General features: G+C 37.3%; 1 long non-coding RNA gene and 1 pseudogene across 2 annotated transcripts in view; one reads left to right on the top strand and one right to left on the bottom strand.

Annotated features, from left to right (window-relative positions):
- LOC144638686 (uncharacterized) overlaps positions 1-16,034 on the top strand; it is a 54,077-nt gene that overhangs the window by 31,894 nt on the left and 6,149 nt on the right. The gene's annotated exons all lie outside the window — the stretch shown is intronic.
- LOC144638598 (uncharacterized) lies at positions 6,260-15,373 on the bottom strand (annotated as a pseudogene). Its single transcript, XR_013567975.1, has 3 exons — positions 15,319-15,373; positions 7,013-11,346; positions 6,260-6,545 (listed from the first exon to the last, which is right to left on the bottom strand). The product of XR_013567975.1 is annotated as an uncharacterized LOC144638598 (transcript).

The raw sequence follows: 16,034 nt of genomic DNA, 5'->3' as shown, positions 1-16,034 counted from the left end.
CTGACTTAGTGCCGACTTTTTCTCTTCGTTCTGCCCCGAAAAACTGTCCCTGGGTATCGAAAGTTGATAATTACCCAAAGGTACATTATTTCGGATTGAACACGTTTTGGTTGCAATCGAGATTTGCGACAATTACAGAACATATGAACAATAGACAAGCATGCAAGTAAAGGTTATGGGTACAAAGGTTTGTGTTAAGAAACGGCAATGTCTCCAACGTCCTCCTCGTCTCCTCCAACTTGATAACAAACGCTGAAGGAATCCTCGAGATTTCAACGACTGTGAGCACTAACACAGGAAAGAAAATGCATCAATCATGAAGACAGGAACGCGAGCACTGCTAGGTTTTATTTTGTTGTACAGCGTCCATCTTAGCTATGTTACGCCGGACTTATCCTTTGAACGTTTATTGAAATTTCCAAAGCAGCATACCGTAGTAGTATGTCATAGCAGTGCCATTCAAAAGAATATATTTACTTGTAAGCTTGACCTCAAATAAACGCCGGGACCCGAACAACCGCCCCGGGCGTCTATTTAAAAATCAGCAATTTTGACCCGGCGTTTATACGAGGCCGGCGTTTAATCGGGGACCAGCGTTTAATCGAGAAAATACTAATTCTATTCTTAGTTTTTTGGTATCTTCTAGAGGTCAAGAACAGCTTGAGCCACACCCAGATTGACCTCTTTTAGGAGTTCTTTTCAAAATTTTCGACGAGCATAACTACCGTTTTCATATAGGAGCCCTCCGCCGGGGGATTCTTCTCCTATATTAATATTTTGCGACAGTGTCAAAGAAAAAGCGTTTTCGCCAACTCCTTTGGAATAGAATTACTGTACTTGCCGTTGATGTTAAACGAAGGGACGCATGGAATCCAAAACAATGTGCGTCAGCAAAAACAGTAATTTTCGTTGTATAGACAATTGAAATCGAAATAAAGTACAAACCAGTCATTGTCATCTCAAGTTTAATAATAATTTAATAATAATTTATTTCTAGTGCATTACATTAAAAATCTCAATGCCCTTACAAGTAAAAATATTTAAAATTACAATAGGATAAAAATACTAAATTCTTAAAATCTAAAGTTCATTAAAAATACTAAAATTCATATAAAATACTAAAATTCATTAAAAAAGAAAAGAAAAAAAAGTACTAAGTAGTAGATAAAATATGAGCGGGAGATCTGTATGGGCGTTTACAATGGCGAGCCGATAGGCGAGCCATTGTAAATGCCCATACAGATCGGACGTGAATATTTTATTCTACTTGTGAAATGAAAACAATAAATTGAATACAAAGTATTGTTATGCGAATCAGTACAGATCTGTATCAAAAGTTAATGAATACTTATTAGCTGAGCAGGAGTTTGTATCAAAAGTTAATTCTATTGTTTGATTTGTATTGGGGTTTACAGTTGTGTACATGTGATCTGAATATGGTACTGGGATTGGTTTGCACCCTCATGAATAATTAATGAATTTTACAAAGATCATTATTGAATAAGAACGTTTTAAGCTTGGTTTAAAAGTGTCAACCGATGGAGCACTTCTCACATCAAGCGGGAGACTGTTCCACAATGTTGGAGCGCAAGATGAAAAAGCGCGCCCACCATAATTCTTGGTCTTAAAGACTGGTCTCTGCAGTCGCAGGTGATCATTGTTTGAACGAAGACGCCTAATCGGTCGATGAATATTAGGGGACTTCTCTTCAAAATAATAATGACGCAAAAGATTATCACATATTGAAACCATGAGATAAGCTTTCAGTTTCTGCTGCGATCTTGCCAATACATTTTAATCGTCTTCTAAAACTAAAGGAGAGTAAAAGGGGCTCGTGTATGTCAGCTTATTTTAATTAGAAACTTACCAAAGTGCGATATATTTGTCACTGTGACAGTTGCTTCAATTTTCACTTTCCACTGTGTTTCAGTTTTCATCGTAGTTTACGTCAGGCGATACTGTATACGCACGTTCTCAAAATATACCCATGCTCATAATCATGCAAGTTTCAATAAATCTTTCATTTTTGATTTGATTGATAAATGACATCAGGGAACAATAGTTTCACTCAGCGTACGAGATTATCATGCAAGAATATCATACATTTCATCTCAGCGACATATAAACGAAATAAACGAAAAAAAAAACCGTTGAAAGGTACTTGGATGCACTTGCAAGTACCCAGCTATAATGTAACAATTCTAATGCAAATACATGTAGTTTCTGACACTATTTTACTTTCAAATGCCTACTTTTTTCGTGTCACCATAACATTCAGGTACTTTAATAGTGTTACTTTTCTGGTGCATTTCCCCCCAAATTTAATGACAAGTCGAACTGGAAGAAAATTTTATTTATCGGTAAACCGCTTGTAGTCTTAAGGCTGGTTACTAGTGAATGCATGAACGAGTATAGTAGGGAAGTTTAGCCTTCCATCCTTTCATCCTTCCATCGATGTGCTGTAAACATTATGCAAATTATCTAACGCATTCACGAGTGGCTCATAGACCCCTTTGATTTTCTTTGTGTTCTTGGGCAAGAAACTTTATTCTCACAGGGCCTCTCTCCGCCAATTTATGCAACCTGTCATACTAGAATGCTAATTCTGTCATAGACGACGATTACTTTTTTCTGATTTCCCGGTCAGTAAACTTTTGGGTCGCATCGTTTCTGGTTTATGCTTTTCATGGGTCAAAGTTTCTTCAATCAGGTGTATTTGTCATTGTAACAGTAGCCACAAGCTTCACTTTACACCGTGTTTTCAGTTTTCAATCGTTGTTCATGCCAAGAAATACTATCTACGTACCTTCTCAAGTTATACCCATGACCCAATATGCTCATGATCATGCAAATTTCAATAAATCTTTTATTCTAGATTTGATAAGCAAATGCCATCGGTGAGCCAACAGTTTCATTCAATGTCAAGTTTATCATGTAAGAATATTATTTCATCTCGGCAACGTAAGAAAACGAACCTTGTCTCATGGAAGAACGGCATACATGTATCCGAAACTAGCTGGTTGTATAAGTTGTGGTTTAAATGGTTTAAAATTTTTCAAACCAGTTTGATACTGTTATTTGTTTGTCTTATATGGATATATGAAACAAAGGAAAATAAAAATCAAAATTTTTGGAAAAACTCTAAACCAAGTAAAAAATCAAACCATTTCGTATTCCTTTAGGGAAGTGAAATATTCAGGAAGTTGAGTCAGAACTATCACGTTATTGTCAGAAGTTATTCGCAGAGAGTCACGAGCTGAGAAGATTGGTTATTTTCATTTTCTTAAATTATTGAGTAACAGGGCAATTCCACATGAGTGATGAAAAAATGAAAATTTTTTAATCCATTGACTACAGAATAAAATATATGCCATTTAACAGTATAAACATCCTTCTGTTCAAAACTTATATGCTTGGTTAAACTGTTGCCGTGGTGACTCTGCAGGGGGTCTTGCATTATGACATTGAAGGAGGTAGATGAGACTGGTGACAGAAGCTGAAACTTCATGTTTAATGTATTAAGCAACCAGAAAAAATCCAGCACATTAGTGCTGATATTCTAGCAGCCTTTGGTCCCAGTTTTCACTGGACCATGAAAATTCCAGCTTTGCACTACTGTTACCAGATTTTTAACCAGTTGAAAATTGTAATGTCATGATGTAATGTCCGTAACAAAAAAGGTAATTTTTTTATATATCAGGCACAGTTTTAATCTGTGGGTTATATTACTTCTGCTGCTCTTTGAGTTTGTTAACAGCATAATTTCAGTCTTTCTTATTTTACTTCAACTACCTTCTTTACTTAGAAAAACAGGTTAAAAGGTGTGTAATGTCCATAACGTAATGTCCATAACATTTTTTATAAGAAAGGAAAAAATAATTAAATAAAGCATCACATTAGCCCTGAACCAGAGAAATGCAACATTTTGATAGAAAAAACTTTAATTCTTTTATGTTTTACTTGTTTCATAACTCCGAAGTGAATAAACTGAAAAATTGTTACTTTAAGGCCAGTTAGTACTCCATGTAAGACCCCATGGAATGGCACAAAATGCTTTTAATGAATTTATTCACTAGCACTTGACAGAATCCACAAATATTTGCTGTTATTTTAGATAAATAGTTGATTGGAGCACAAATAAACCAAAAGGACTGTTCAAAAAAGTTTTAAATATGAAATTTTGAGTGTCAAATTCAGAGACTGTAATGTCCGTAACGCTGCACGTAATGTCCGTAACATCACACTTTCGCATATCAATAAAAGTACAAAAAGCCTAGTGGAAATTCATGACATGTTTGAAAAACTTTGACTTCCTACCAATTATAAAAAAAATACATGTAGACAAAAACTCCTCACAAATCACAGGAATTTAGCTTTAAAAGTCAGAATTAAAATTGAAGGTTGTTTTAGTTGTAATGTCCGTAACAGATCTTTCAATTAAAATAATTAGCATCTAAAAATAGTAACTCCAATTTTAACCCTGCCAAGGAAGAGAGAGGACTCTAAGGTGCAATGTGTTAAACAGTAAACAGCAAAATCATGTATGCCCTGTGCAGAGCAGAAGTCCAAACTTAAAAAAGGTTGTCTGATTGTAATGTCCGTAACGGTGGAAATGCCCAACACTGTTTATTGTGTTTATTATTAAACTGCAATGATGTCTTGCATGATGAAATGAAACAAATGAAGAGCGTTTTCAAGTCGGATTTACTGAGAAAATAAAATTGCCGAGCCCCCAACGGAGTCGAACACATGACCTTCCAGATACCGGTTGGACGCTCTAACCACCGATGGTGAGCAACGTCGTAAACTAGGTTCTTATATGTTGAACAACAACCAAAAACATACTAACGTGTAAAGAACTTTCAGTTTTGACCGTTTCAAGTTCGTTTACAACGTGAGAACACAGACGGGGTTGGTGAAGGAATACCATACCAGTTAAGCGAGCGTCGTTTTGTGTTAGCGGATTTTTGAATGATCAATGATATCGATAATGAAGGGATTCCCCTTATCAGCTTACGTCATCACACATCCATATGACTTCCCCTATATCTACTTAGGAGAGTTGTGTTTTTGAATGATTACAATGGGAATACTCTGGCAAAAAACATTTTGAAGTCTAAACCTATTTAGAAAACAATTACTTTTATTAATATGGTTGAGAAATAGGTATTAAATATCGGATTTTGGACCACTTGTACACCCTTTCTTCCCCAGAAATAATAATAGTGTGTTGCCCCTACTTGCGCGTTTATTTTGAAGTAACATTGAACACTTGCAGACCCTTTTGCCCTTGGACATTTCTCGTAATTAATCGATCCCTTTCGCGTGCATAACAGAACTAGCTCACGTTTTTATATTTGTAACGATATTTTTTTTGCCTTATCAGGTTAACCATTACCCTCAGAACACATACAGAACAATACGAGGACAGTTGTTTTTCTTTTCCTTCCTTTCTTTAATTTCACTGCTTGCCCTATGCATAAGATTTGAAAGGAGACAAGGCTATTAAAATACTTGGTTAAAAAGGGCTATAAACTACTCAAAAGAAAAAATTCCGTTGGAAGGTACTTAGACGCACTTGGACTGAAGTATCCAACCCTTACGTAACAACCCTAGTGCAGATAGATGTGGTTTCTGACACTATTTTACTTTAATTAAAACGCTTACTGTCTTCGTGTCACCTTATCATTCCGTTACTAAGCGTTACTTTTCTGATGCATTATTTTTTCCAATTTAACGACAAGACACACTGGTAGAAAATTTGCTTTACCTGTTAAGCCGGTTGTAGAATTAAGGCTGGTATTATTTCTCTGGGTAAACGCACAAGCACAAGAATTAGCATAAGCGCATAAGAAGAATGAACACGCTCATTTTTCATATGCTGTCCTCACGTGACATAAGCATAAGCATGCTTATGCCACGTGAGGACAGTATACGAAAAATATGTCTGTTCGTTCTTCTTATGTGCTTATGCTTATTCTTTTGCCTGCACGTGTCCCAAGAGAAAACCGAACATTACATGTTTCCTCGCAACAGCGATAAGAAGCACATGATCTCATCATCCAAAATTCTCGACGCCGAATGTCTTACGAACTAAGGTCTTTTTCGTTCAAACTAATTAGTGAAGTCCTATACGCTCCCTCGAAGAGCTTCTACAATGTTAAGTAATAAAATAATATAAAAATGTATTCACAAATTATAGCTACAAGCATATTACATGAAATCGTAATAGCATGTGATTATGTTTCAACTATTCTTTCGCTTAAAAAATTGTATTCTATGAAAACTGTCGCTTGCTTGATGAAGAAAGGCTGTCTTATTCGTTCAAAAATGAATATTTAACAAAATGTAAACGTTTCTAAGTGTAATCTTTTGACAGATATTACTCCTCCTTGAGGATTTCTTTTTTACAAAGAAAGCTACTGAGAGCTAAAGGTCAAGTTATGCCATTATTTACAACTCATCACTACCACGCAAATTGTCAGTTGAGGTGATTGGATCTCTTACTCATCTGGTGTTCTTATCTTTCCGTGCAACAAAGAAACCTGAAAGGTAGAACAGACAAATAAACGCAAAATGTTTGACCATTAACTAACCTTCTGATCATTTGCTAATGTCGATCGCAGTTAAATCATGTCCTTATAAAAGATATTTACTAAGAATAAGTTACATTCTTTGTTCATGTAGTAACACACGTGATACAGCGTCTCGCGATAAGAAAACCATTTTCTTCTTCTTTTTTTGGAAAAATGTTGTACGTTGAATTACAGGTTAAGACTATCATGGTATTTATTCTTATCAGGCATAGTGGTAGCCGCACAAGATCCGATTTGGAATACCATACAACAAACTTTAAAACTACAAGAAAATTTGATAGCAGTGAACGACCAGATCGATTTTATATCAGGAAATTATTAAATGAAAAACAAGAACTAGTAAGAGAAATGTCTATGCAGACCTGAGGACTGTAAGTAATCTCATGTAGAAAGCAACAACCCTCTAGAAAACTTACCTTGTTTTTCGAAATCGAATGTCACGTTATCTCCAATCAGTATGAAAGGTGCCCAGTCGCTCACGTGAGAATAGCCGTTACATCTCATCCACTTCATGGCCTCGTGAAGAGATTCACTAGTACTTTTTCCCCTGACAAGGTGTTTGTAGAAACGACTCATCAACTGCTCTGTTGCACCGTCTTCTAGGGGCCACAGTGCAACCAACACTGAGCGTGCACCAGATCCTAAAAATGCCCGAGCAATTCCGACAGCTCCCTCGGCTCTGATCTGTCCACGTGCGCTGTGACAACAGCTTAGTACTACCAGTTTAGCTCGAAGTTGAACTTTTGAAATGTCAGACATTGTCAATAAGTAGTCTTCTTCTCGAGGTGTCCAGTTGGGAATACGAACAGCCGGTGCAAGGGCAATTTCTCCTTTCTCTGCGTCACCGTGTGCAGCAATATGTATCAGACTTACTGCATTTATCACTTCGAGTACTGCCTGCTTAGTTGCTTCTTGTCCTAGCAAAGGTTTAACACCCAGCATTTTTCCTACCATCTTGGCTTCGTTTTCTGCACACGGTAGTCGCGAAATGCTCGTAAGACGTCGTTTGAAACGGACCTCACCAACATCAGGATTCCCTACTATCAGTGCACCAGTCTGACTGTGATAATATGCAGGACTGTCGTGAATGAGCTGGAGAGTCGTCAAAGAAGGTACAACGCGGATCCAGAAAGTCTCTGATAAACACTTCTCCTTTTTGTCAGGTAAGGCGGCAAAGGGAATGTTGTATAGAGAACGATCAGGAACAATGATGATTTCTTGGCCGTCAAGTAAGTCCACCACAGGAGCGATGAGCAGTTTGTAACAAAGAGGAAGATTCATCTTGGGTCCAGGATGTTCAATGTCTTCCAATCTAAATCTCAAATCTTCATGGCTGTTTTCCTCGCAGGATTCGGACTCTGGCTGAATACAGTCTAAAGATCGGTCTTCACAATGCTCCTTAGGTAGCACTTCAAAACTTCTGAAGTTCTTGCTAGCAAAAAAATCGTCCAAATTTTCTGCTTATCCTTCCTGAACAATTAGTTCATGTCCATTTATCTTTCGGAAATGTGTGACTCCGCTTGCTTTGACAACCCACAAAAACATGCTGTGAAAAAAATAAGACACGTACAAACAAGAACAGTTCCTTTCGTTGTCCATGACCTTTTCAATACTAGTCCATGTTTCAGGGTTTGTTGAGATTTGCTTCTCTGCAGAGTATTGAGCTGACATTAAATCTGCCAATGCACTGGCCCGTCCAAGCTCAGCAACATACAGAGCTTCATTAGAATTTCCAGCACCACAAAGCAATGCACTGAGTTGTCGGTAAGAATCGATATGGCAATCAGAAAAAGATATTTTAAAATGATCGTTGTCTCGGAGAAATCCGCGCAGTTCCTCGCATTTTGTAATAGCTGTCAGAAAATACGAGATAGCTTCCTGAATCTTCCCTTCTTGTTTTCTAACAAATGCAAGTCTGCATAGCGCTAGTAACTGGCCCCGAGCATCTCCAATCTCTTCACTTATTGCATGTCCGTCCTTGAGATATTCTTCCGCCACATATTCACCAAGTTTGCAAAACAGAGCTCCCAGCTTTAAGCAATTGTCAGCTTCTCCTTCCCTGTCTCCAATTTCTTTACTGATAGCAAGTGCTTTCTCTAGGTACTCTTTAGCCTCAACATCTCTACCAACAGCTGTATAAACATCTCCTTGAATGTTGTAAAACGTGGCCTTTTCTCGCCTGGCTCCAATTCGGGTTGCGATCGTAAATCCTTTCTGGTTATTTTTGTTAGCTTCGGCATATTTACCAAGAGAGCGAAATACAGATGCAAGGTTTTGGAAACAAGATGCTACTGCTTTTCTTTCGCCAATTTTTCTGTTGATCGCAAGAGCTCTCTTGAGATATTCTCTAGCCTTCTCGTATTCGCCAACTGATTTATACACAGTTCCAAGGTTTCCGTAACAGCTGGCTTCTCCATGTCTGTCGCCAATCTCTTTAAAGTTAGCCAGTGCTTTCTCGTGATGTTCTCTAGCCTTCTCATATTCGCCAACTGATTGATACACAGTTCCAAGGTTTCTGCAGCAGGTGGCTTCTCCAACTCTGTCACCAATCTCTTTTAGCATAGCCAGTGCTTTTTGGGAATGTTTTTTAGCCTTCTCATATTCGCCAACTGATTTATACACAGTTCCAAGGTTTAAGTAACATTTGGCTTCTTCATTACTGTCACCAATCTCTTTTAAAATATCCAGTGCTTTCTCGAGATGTTCTCTAGCCTTCCCATATTCGCCAGCTGATCCATACACAGTTCCAAGATTTCCGCAACAGCTGGCTTCTCCGTTTCTGTCACCAATCTCTTTTTTGATAGCCAGTGCTTTTTCGAGGTGTTCTCTAGCCTTCTCATATTCGCCAACTGATCGATACACATTTCCAAGGTTCAAGTAACAGTTGGCTTCTCCATTTCTGTTACCAATCTCTTTTCTGATCGCAATTGCTTTCTCGAGATGTTCTCTAGCCTTCTCATATTCGCCAACTGATTTATACACAGTTCCAAGGTTTCCGTAACAGGTGGCTTCTCCATTTCTGTCACCAATCTCATTTAGGATAGCCAGTGCTTTTTGGTAATGTTCTCTAGCCTTCTCATATTCTGCAACTGATTGATACAGAGTTCCAAGGTTTCCGTAACAGGTGGCTTCTCCATTTCTGTCACCAATCTCTTTTCTGATCGCAAGTGCTTTTTGTAATGTTCTCTAGCCTTCTCATATTCTACAACTAATTGATATACATTTCCAAGGTTTCCGTAGCAGGTGGCTTCTTCATGTCTGTCACCAATATCTTTTAGGATAGCCAGTGCTTTTTGGGAATGTTCTTTAGCCTTCTCATATTCGCCAACTGATTTATACACAGTTCCAAGGTTTAAGTAACATTTGGCTTCTTCATTACTGTCACCAATCTCTTTTAAAATATCCAGTGCTTTCTCGAGATGTTCTCTAGCCTTCCCATATTCGCCAGCTGATCCATACACAGTTCCAAGATTTCCGCAACAGCTGGCTTCTCCGTTTCTGTCACCAATCTCTTTTTTGATAGCCAGTGCTTTTTCGAGGTGTTCTCTAGCCTTCTCATATTCGCGAACTGATTGATACACAGATCCAAGCTTTACGTAACATATGGCTTCTCCATGTCTGTCACCAATCTCTTTTAGGATAGCCAATGCTTTCTCGTGATGTTCTGTAGCCTTTTTATATTCTCTAACTGAATGATACACAGTTCCAAGGTTTAAGTAACAGGTGGCTTCTTCATGCCTGTCACCAATCTCTTTTAGGATAGCCAGTGCTTTATCTTGATGTTCTTTAGCCTTCTCATATTCTCCAACTGATTGATACACAGTTCCAAGGTTTAAGTAACAGGTGGCTTCTCCATGTCTGTCACCAATCTCTTTTAGGATATCCAGTGCTTTATCTTGATGTTCATTAGCCTTTTCATATTCTCCAACTGATTGATACACAGTTCCAAGGTTTTCGTAACAGGTGGCTTCTCCATGTCTGTCACCAATCTCTTTTAGGATAGCCAGTGCTTTCTCGTGATGTTCTCTAGCCATCTCATATTCTCCAACTGATTGATACACAGTTCCAAGGTTTCCGTAACAGGTGGCTTCTTTATTTCTGTCAACAATCTCTTTAAGGATGGTCACTGCTTTCTCGAGATGTTGTGTTGTCTTCTCATATTCTCCAACTGATTGATACACAGTTCCAAGGTTTAAGTAACAGGTGGCTTCTCTGTTTCTGTCGCCTATTTCCTTGAAGATTGCAACTGCGTTATAGTAATGTTCTTTTGCCTTTCGAAATTCGCCGAATGCTCGATAGACAATTCCAAGATTACAGTAACATGCTGCTTCATTTTTTCTGTTTCCAACGTCTTTACTGATTAGAAGCGCTTTCTCGTAGAGATCTTTTGCTTCTTTGTATCCACTTTGACTGATATACATTCTCCCTAGTTCTATGCTTAGCTCACATTCTTCGTGTCTTTCACCACATTCACGGCAAATGTGAAGAATTTTTTCTACACATTCAATTGAATTTGCGTAATCACTGATAAGGTCATACGACTTCCTCATTGTAAAGTATATCATCTTGAAGAACCATTTGGCTAATTTCTCGTCTTTTATGCTCGCTTTGTTTTTCAAGATGAACAAGCATTCCTTGCATAACTCGATGGCCTTAAGTGCCCGACTTGTGTTAAGAAGGAAGTAGGCAACAATTAGGCCGATAGAGATGGCTTGTAGAACTTCGTCTGTGTTTTTCATGTCAAACACTTCTGTCAGAGTAAAAAGGGAAAAAATGGAATAAATTGGGAAACAAATTTGGCAAAAAGTCTGTTTATGCATTTGTAACTAATTGGAAAAAATCGTTACCACCTTTTACGGAGAACTGTATCGCATTTAATAAGACGATTGCAGTTTCGGGGAGTTTATGACATAGCTTAGAAATGGCAAAAAGCAACTTTAAATTTTTTAAATCAAAACTGTTCTCAGCAAGTTGCTTGAAAGTGCTGTCTGCTGGGAACAAAAATCATAAATAAAAGGCCTTTAATAACTATATTCGCTTTCCAAAATCTAGTCTTAAAATTAAGCGCTTAAGAGTTCGTCTCGTTTATTTCCGACCATCGATTTTGATTCGAGAATTCGAATTGTCTCATTTGCTGGGATTTTAAAGCCTCTACCTAGTTAATTAATAAAATGGGTTTCATTTGATTAAAAATTCTACTTTATGTTTTTTAGGATCTATCGAAGTTTGGTCCGATCCAGAGCAATTACCCGCCTTCCGAAACGGTTAAAATAGCACATATTGCAATTGCTCTCAAAAAATAAATATTCGCTTAAAAGATCCAATTCTTTTTGTAAACTATATAATCGTCATTGTAGTTTATTTAGCAATGTTTCAATTATGATTCATTCTTGTTTCTTCATAGGCCAAAACAAGATTTCCGACCCGCCTAATCCAGCTTTGAACAAAACAAGGAAATAGCCCAACTTTGAAGGCAAATTTTGAAAATGTGGCACCTGTTTGAGACTACTTAATTGCATGAACAGAATCTATAAATGACCCTTTCTTGAAAACAAGAATAAAATTTGTCAGCACTTCAAGTCTACAAAGCTGACAACCGCTTAAAATCCAGGAAATTTTCAAAATTTATAGGTAACGAACATCTTCGTCGTGACAAATTCTTCTGATAAATTCGCATACTATAACCCTTTAAGCTCTCTTACCTGGCTTTAGAATGTCTGTTTCAGCCTTTACAGTCATCTCTGAATTCTAGGTATCCTCAGAATTAATAGCTTTTTCCTCCAGCTGTAAGTTTGTACACGTTCCCGGCGAACCAGATACATCTTAGTAGCGTGACTGTCACATCGATCGCAACATATGTATAAAAGAAGCGTGGAAGTTCTTTGCATCGCTGACCGTAGTTTTGCTCATAGCCGCTTTTGATCGGGCATATTCCTCTTAAAACGTTTGCAGGGACATGTTAAAGATTAGTGTTACCACGCATGTAAGTAGTAAACGGTGAGCCGAGATCGATAAATGCTGCGGCCATCTTGTGTTTACAACTGCTGTATTCGTTCCCAGTCCCCTAAGAGCTTTACATTTCAGTGGGCCTGACACTTTTGAAGGGGACAGTAATGAAATATCTAAGATCCGTTAGCAGGATTCATAATAAAACAGTTTATAGCAGCCAGCCGGCCAGCCAGATCATAATAAAAGGAAGGCAAGAAAACTAAGGGAAGAGATGGAAAGAGTCTGAAAAGAAAACTGATTTTTTTTTTAAACAAAAACAAGAGTTATATTTCTATAATAAAAATTTGGTTTGTATCAGATCTTAAAATCGGTTTAAAAAAGTTGGTAAAAACTTATAGAGCTGAATTTTCGGTAACTCTCTGTTACCTTCATCAGAGTTAAAATTGGTTCAGTTTTTGCATAATAAGTTTTTATACGCCGCCGGTCTCTAGGGATGTTCCCAATGTTAATTTAACTTGTGGGAAATGAACATGCTCATTCACACAGTTAATGTCCTGGATAGAATGTAGCGCTTCTAGGAAAAGGCGTTGTTGCCTATTGTTGACATTTCTTTCTAAAATTTCAACATAATGTGGATGAATGTCATGGTCTGTTGTTTCCGCGTGAAATCTTATTGCGCTTTCGTTATTAGATCTTGTGTCAGGCTTGTGCTCTGCGCCGCGCGAATTCCATGATCTTTTGCTCTCTCCCACATAGGCAAAATCACATGTTTTACATTTGACTTTGTACACAATTCCCTTGATCTGATTTGTGGCGGGGCGGTCTTTTGGTTTCTTAAAGATACTGCCCAGTGTTTTAACATTGACATTGAGACCGGCGGCGTATAAAAACTTATTATGCAAAAACTGAACCAATTTTAACTCTGATGAAGGTAACAGAGAGTTACCGAAAATTCAGCTCTATACGTTTTTACCAACTTTTTTAAACCGATTTTAAGATCAGATACAAACCAAATTTTTATTATAGAAATATAACTCTTGTTTTTGTTTAAAAAAAAAAATCAGTTTTCTTTTCAGACTCTTTCCATCTCTTCCCTTAGTTTTCTTCCTTCCTTTTATTATGATCTGGCTGGCCGGCTGGCTGCTATAAACTGTTTTATTATGAATCCTGCTAACGGATCTTAGATATTTCACTTACTGTCCCCTTCAAAAGTGTCAGGCCCACTGAAATGTAAAGCTCGTAGAGGACTGGGAACGAATACACAAGTTGTAAACACAAGATGGCCGCAGCACTTATCGATCTCGGCTCACCGTTTACTACTTACATGCGTGGTAACACTAATCTTTAACATGTCCCTGCAAACGTTTTAAGAGGAATATGCCCGATCAAAAGCGGCTATGAGCAAAACTACGGTCAGCGATGCAAAGAACTTCCACGCTTCTTTTATACATATGTTGCGATCGATGTGACAGTCACGCTACTAAGATGTATCTGGTTCGCCGGGAACGTGTACAAACTTACAGCTGGAGGAAAAAGCTATTAATTCTGAGGATACCTAGAATTCAGAGATGACTGTAAAGGCTGAAACAGACATTCTAAAGCCAGGTAAGAGAGCTTAAAGGGTTATAGTATGCGAATTTATCAGAAGAATTTGTCACGACGAAGATGTTCGTTACCTATAAATTTTGAAAATTTCCTGGATTTTAAGCGGTTGTCAGCTTTGTAGACTTGAAGTGCTGACAAATTTTATTCTTGTTTTCAAGAAAGGGTCATTTATAGATTCTGTTCATGCAATTAAGTAGTCTCAAACAGGTGCCACATTTTCAAAATTTGCCTTCAAAGTTGGGCTATTTCCTTGTTTCGTTCAAAGCTGGATTAGGCGGGTCGGAAATCTTGTTTTGGCCTATGAAGAAACAAGAATGAATCATAATTGAAACATTGCTAAATAAACTACAATGATGATTGTATAGTTTACAAAAAGAATTGGATCTTTTAAGCGAATATTTATTTTTTGAGAGCAATTGCAATATGTGCTATTTTAACCGTTTCGGAAGGCGGGTAATTGCTCTGGATCGGACCAAACTTCGATAGATCCTAAAAAACATAAAGTAGAATTTTTAATCAAATGAAACCCATTTTATTAATTAACTAGGTAAAGGCTTTAAAATCCCAGCAAATGAGACAATTCGAATTCTTGAACCAAAATCGATGGTCGGAAATAAACGAGACGCCCTCTTAAACACTAAGTTACCGAGACCAGACGAAAAAGTATGTACCTCTTATAAGTTTTACACTGACCCGAAGTCTTGCGATAGTGTAGAAAAATTCATTGTAAAAACTGGATGATGGTTCAACATTCCAAAAGAATGAATTACTTGACTCTTTCATTTGCGTTTTCGCTGGATATTCCAAATAAAATGTTTTGTTAAACGTACAAGCGTAGCGTTCTGGAAAAATCAAACTTTTATTAAAATCAGACGGGGAATTTCCTGTTTTATTTCGTTGCGTTGGACTTCGACTGGAATCCTTTTAAAACACAGCAACATTGTCAACTGAATGAGTAGTAAAAATATGATAAATTATGTAATTTTTTTTTCAACAGTATGGCTATCCAGACTTAAGAAAGTAAATTCTTTAGGTAAAGCGATATGGAGCTGTGCTTTATGTGAGAAATTGTTCGCATGTTTGTATGGTTGAAAAATAACCCATTGTAAACTTAAGAGTTAAGCCCTTGCCTAGGTTTAAATCAAAATGAAATCAAGATTGTACTCACCACTCTTATTTCAGCTGGTAGAAATAGGAGGAATAGGAGCGAAAGCTTCTTTGTCTATAGGATAGCAAAAAAATACAACAGGTTAATTCGAAAGATATGGATTTCTTTAATCATTCCATGTTTTATTCTGGTACACCATGCAAATATAAAGACGAACAAAACTCAAATTTACAAAGAAAGGCATAGATATAAAATTGAAGTTCAAAGAAAAAGGTAAACGCAAAATGTTAAGTCAGGGGCGAAGATAGAAAATTTTTACAGACGAAGATTAGCACGCAAAACTGAAAGTCACAGGCGAAGATAAACACAAAAATACTGAAAGTCACAGGCGAAGATAAACGCGCAAAAAAAAGATTGCAAAAATGACAATCACGGGCCAAGATGGACGTGCAAAACTGAAAGCCACAAATGAAAAAAAAAACATAATAAAAAAGAAAAAAATACAGACGAATTAAGATCAAAACTGAAATTTCCCAGAGATTTCTATCTTCTCGGTGTACGTTTCTTCACCGAACAATCAAACCCTTTTCTTCGTCCATAATTACAGTCCCAATCTACGTTGTGCGAATCACGAGAATAATATCCAACTCAATCTGGGTCAGTAAAAGCGGTCTTCGATTGATAAGGACAATGATACATCATTTCCTATATGCACATAAAAAAATATTTAACGAGATGATCGAATAGGCGATATCTTTAATGCCGCTTAAACTAAC

Source organism: Oculina patagonica, chromosome 14, assembly GCF_052425735.1.
Source record: "Oculina patagonica isolate OP01 chromosome 14, crgOcupat, whole genome shotgun sequence".
Classification (NCBI taxonomy): domain Eukaryota; kingdom Metazoa; phylum Cnidaria; class Anthozoa; order Scleractinia; family Oculinidae; genus Oculina; species Oculina patagonica.
The sequence above is the reverse complement of the archived record's forward strand: the minus strand, read 5'-3'. Positions and strand labels throughout refer to the sequence as shown.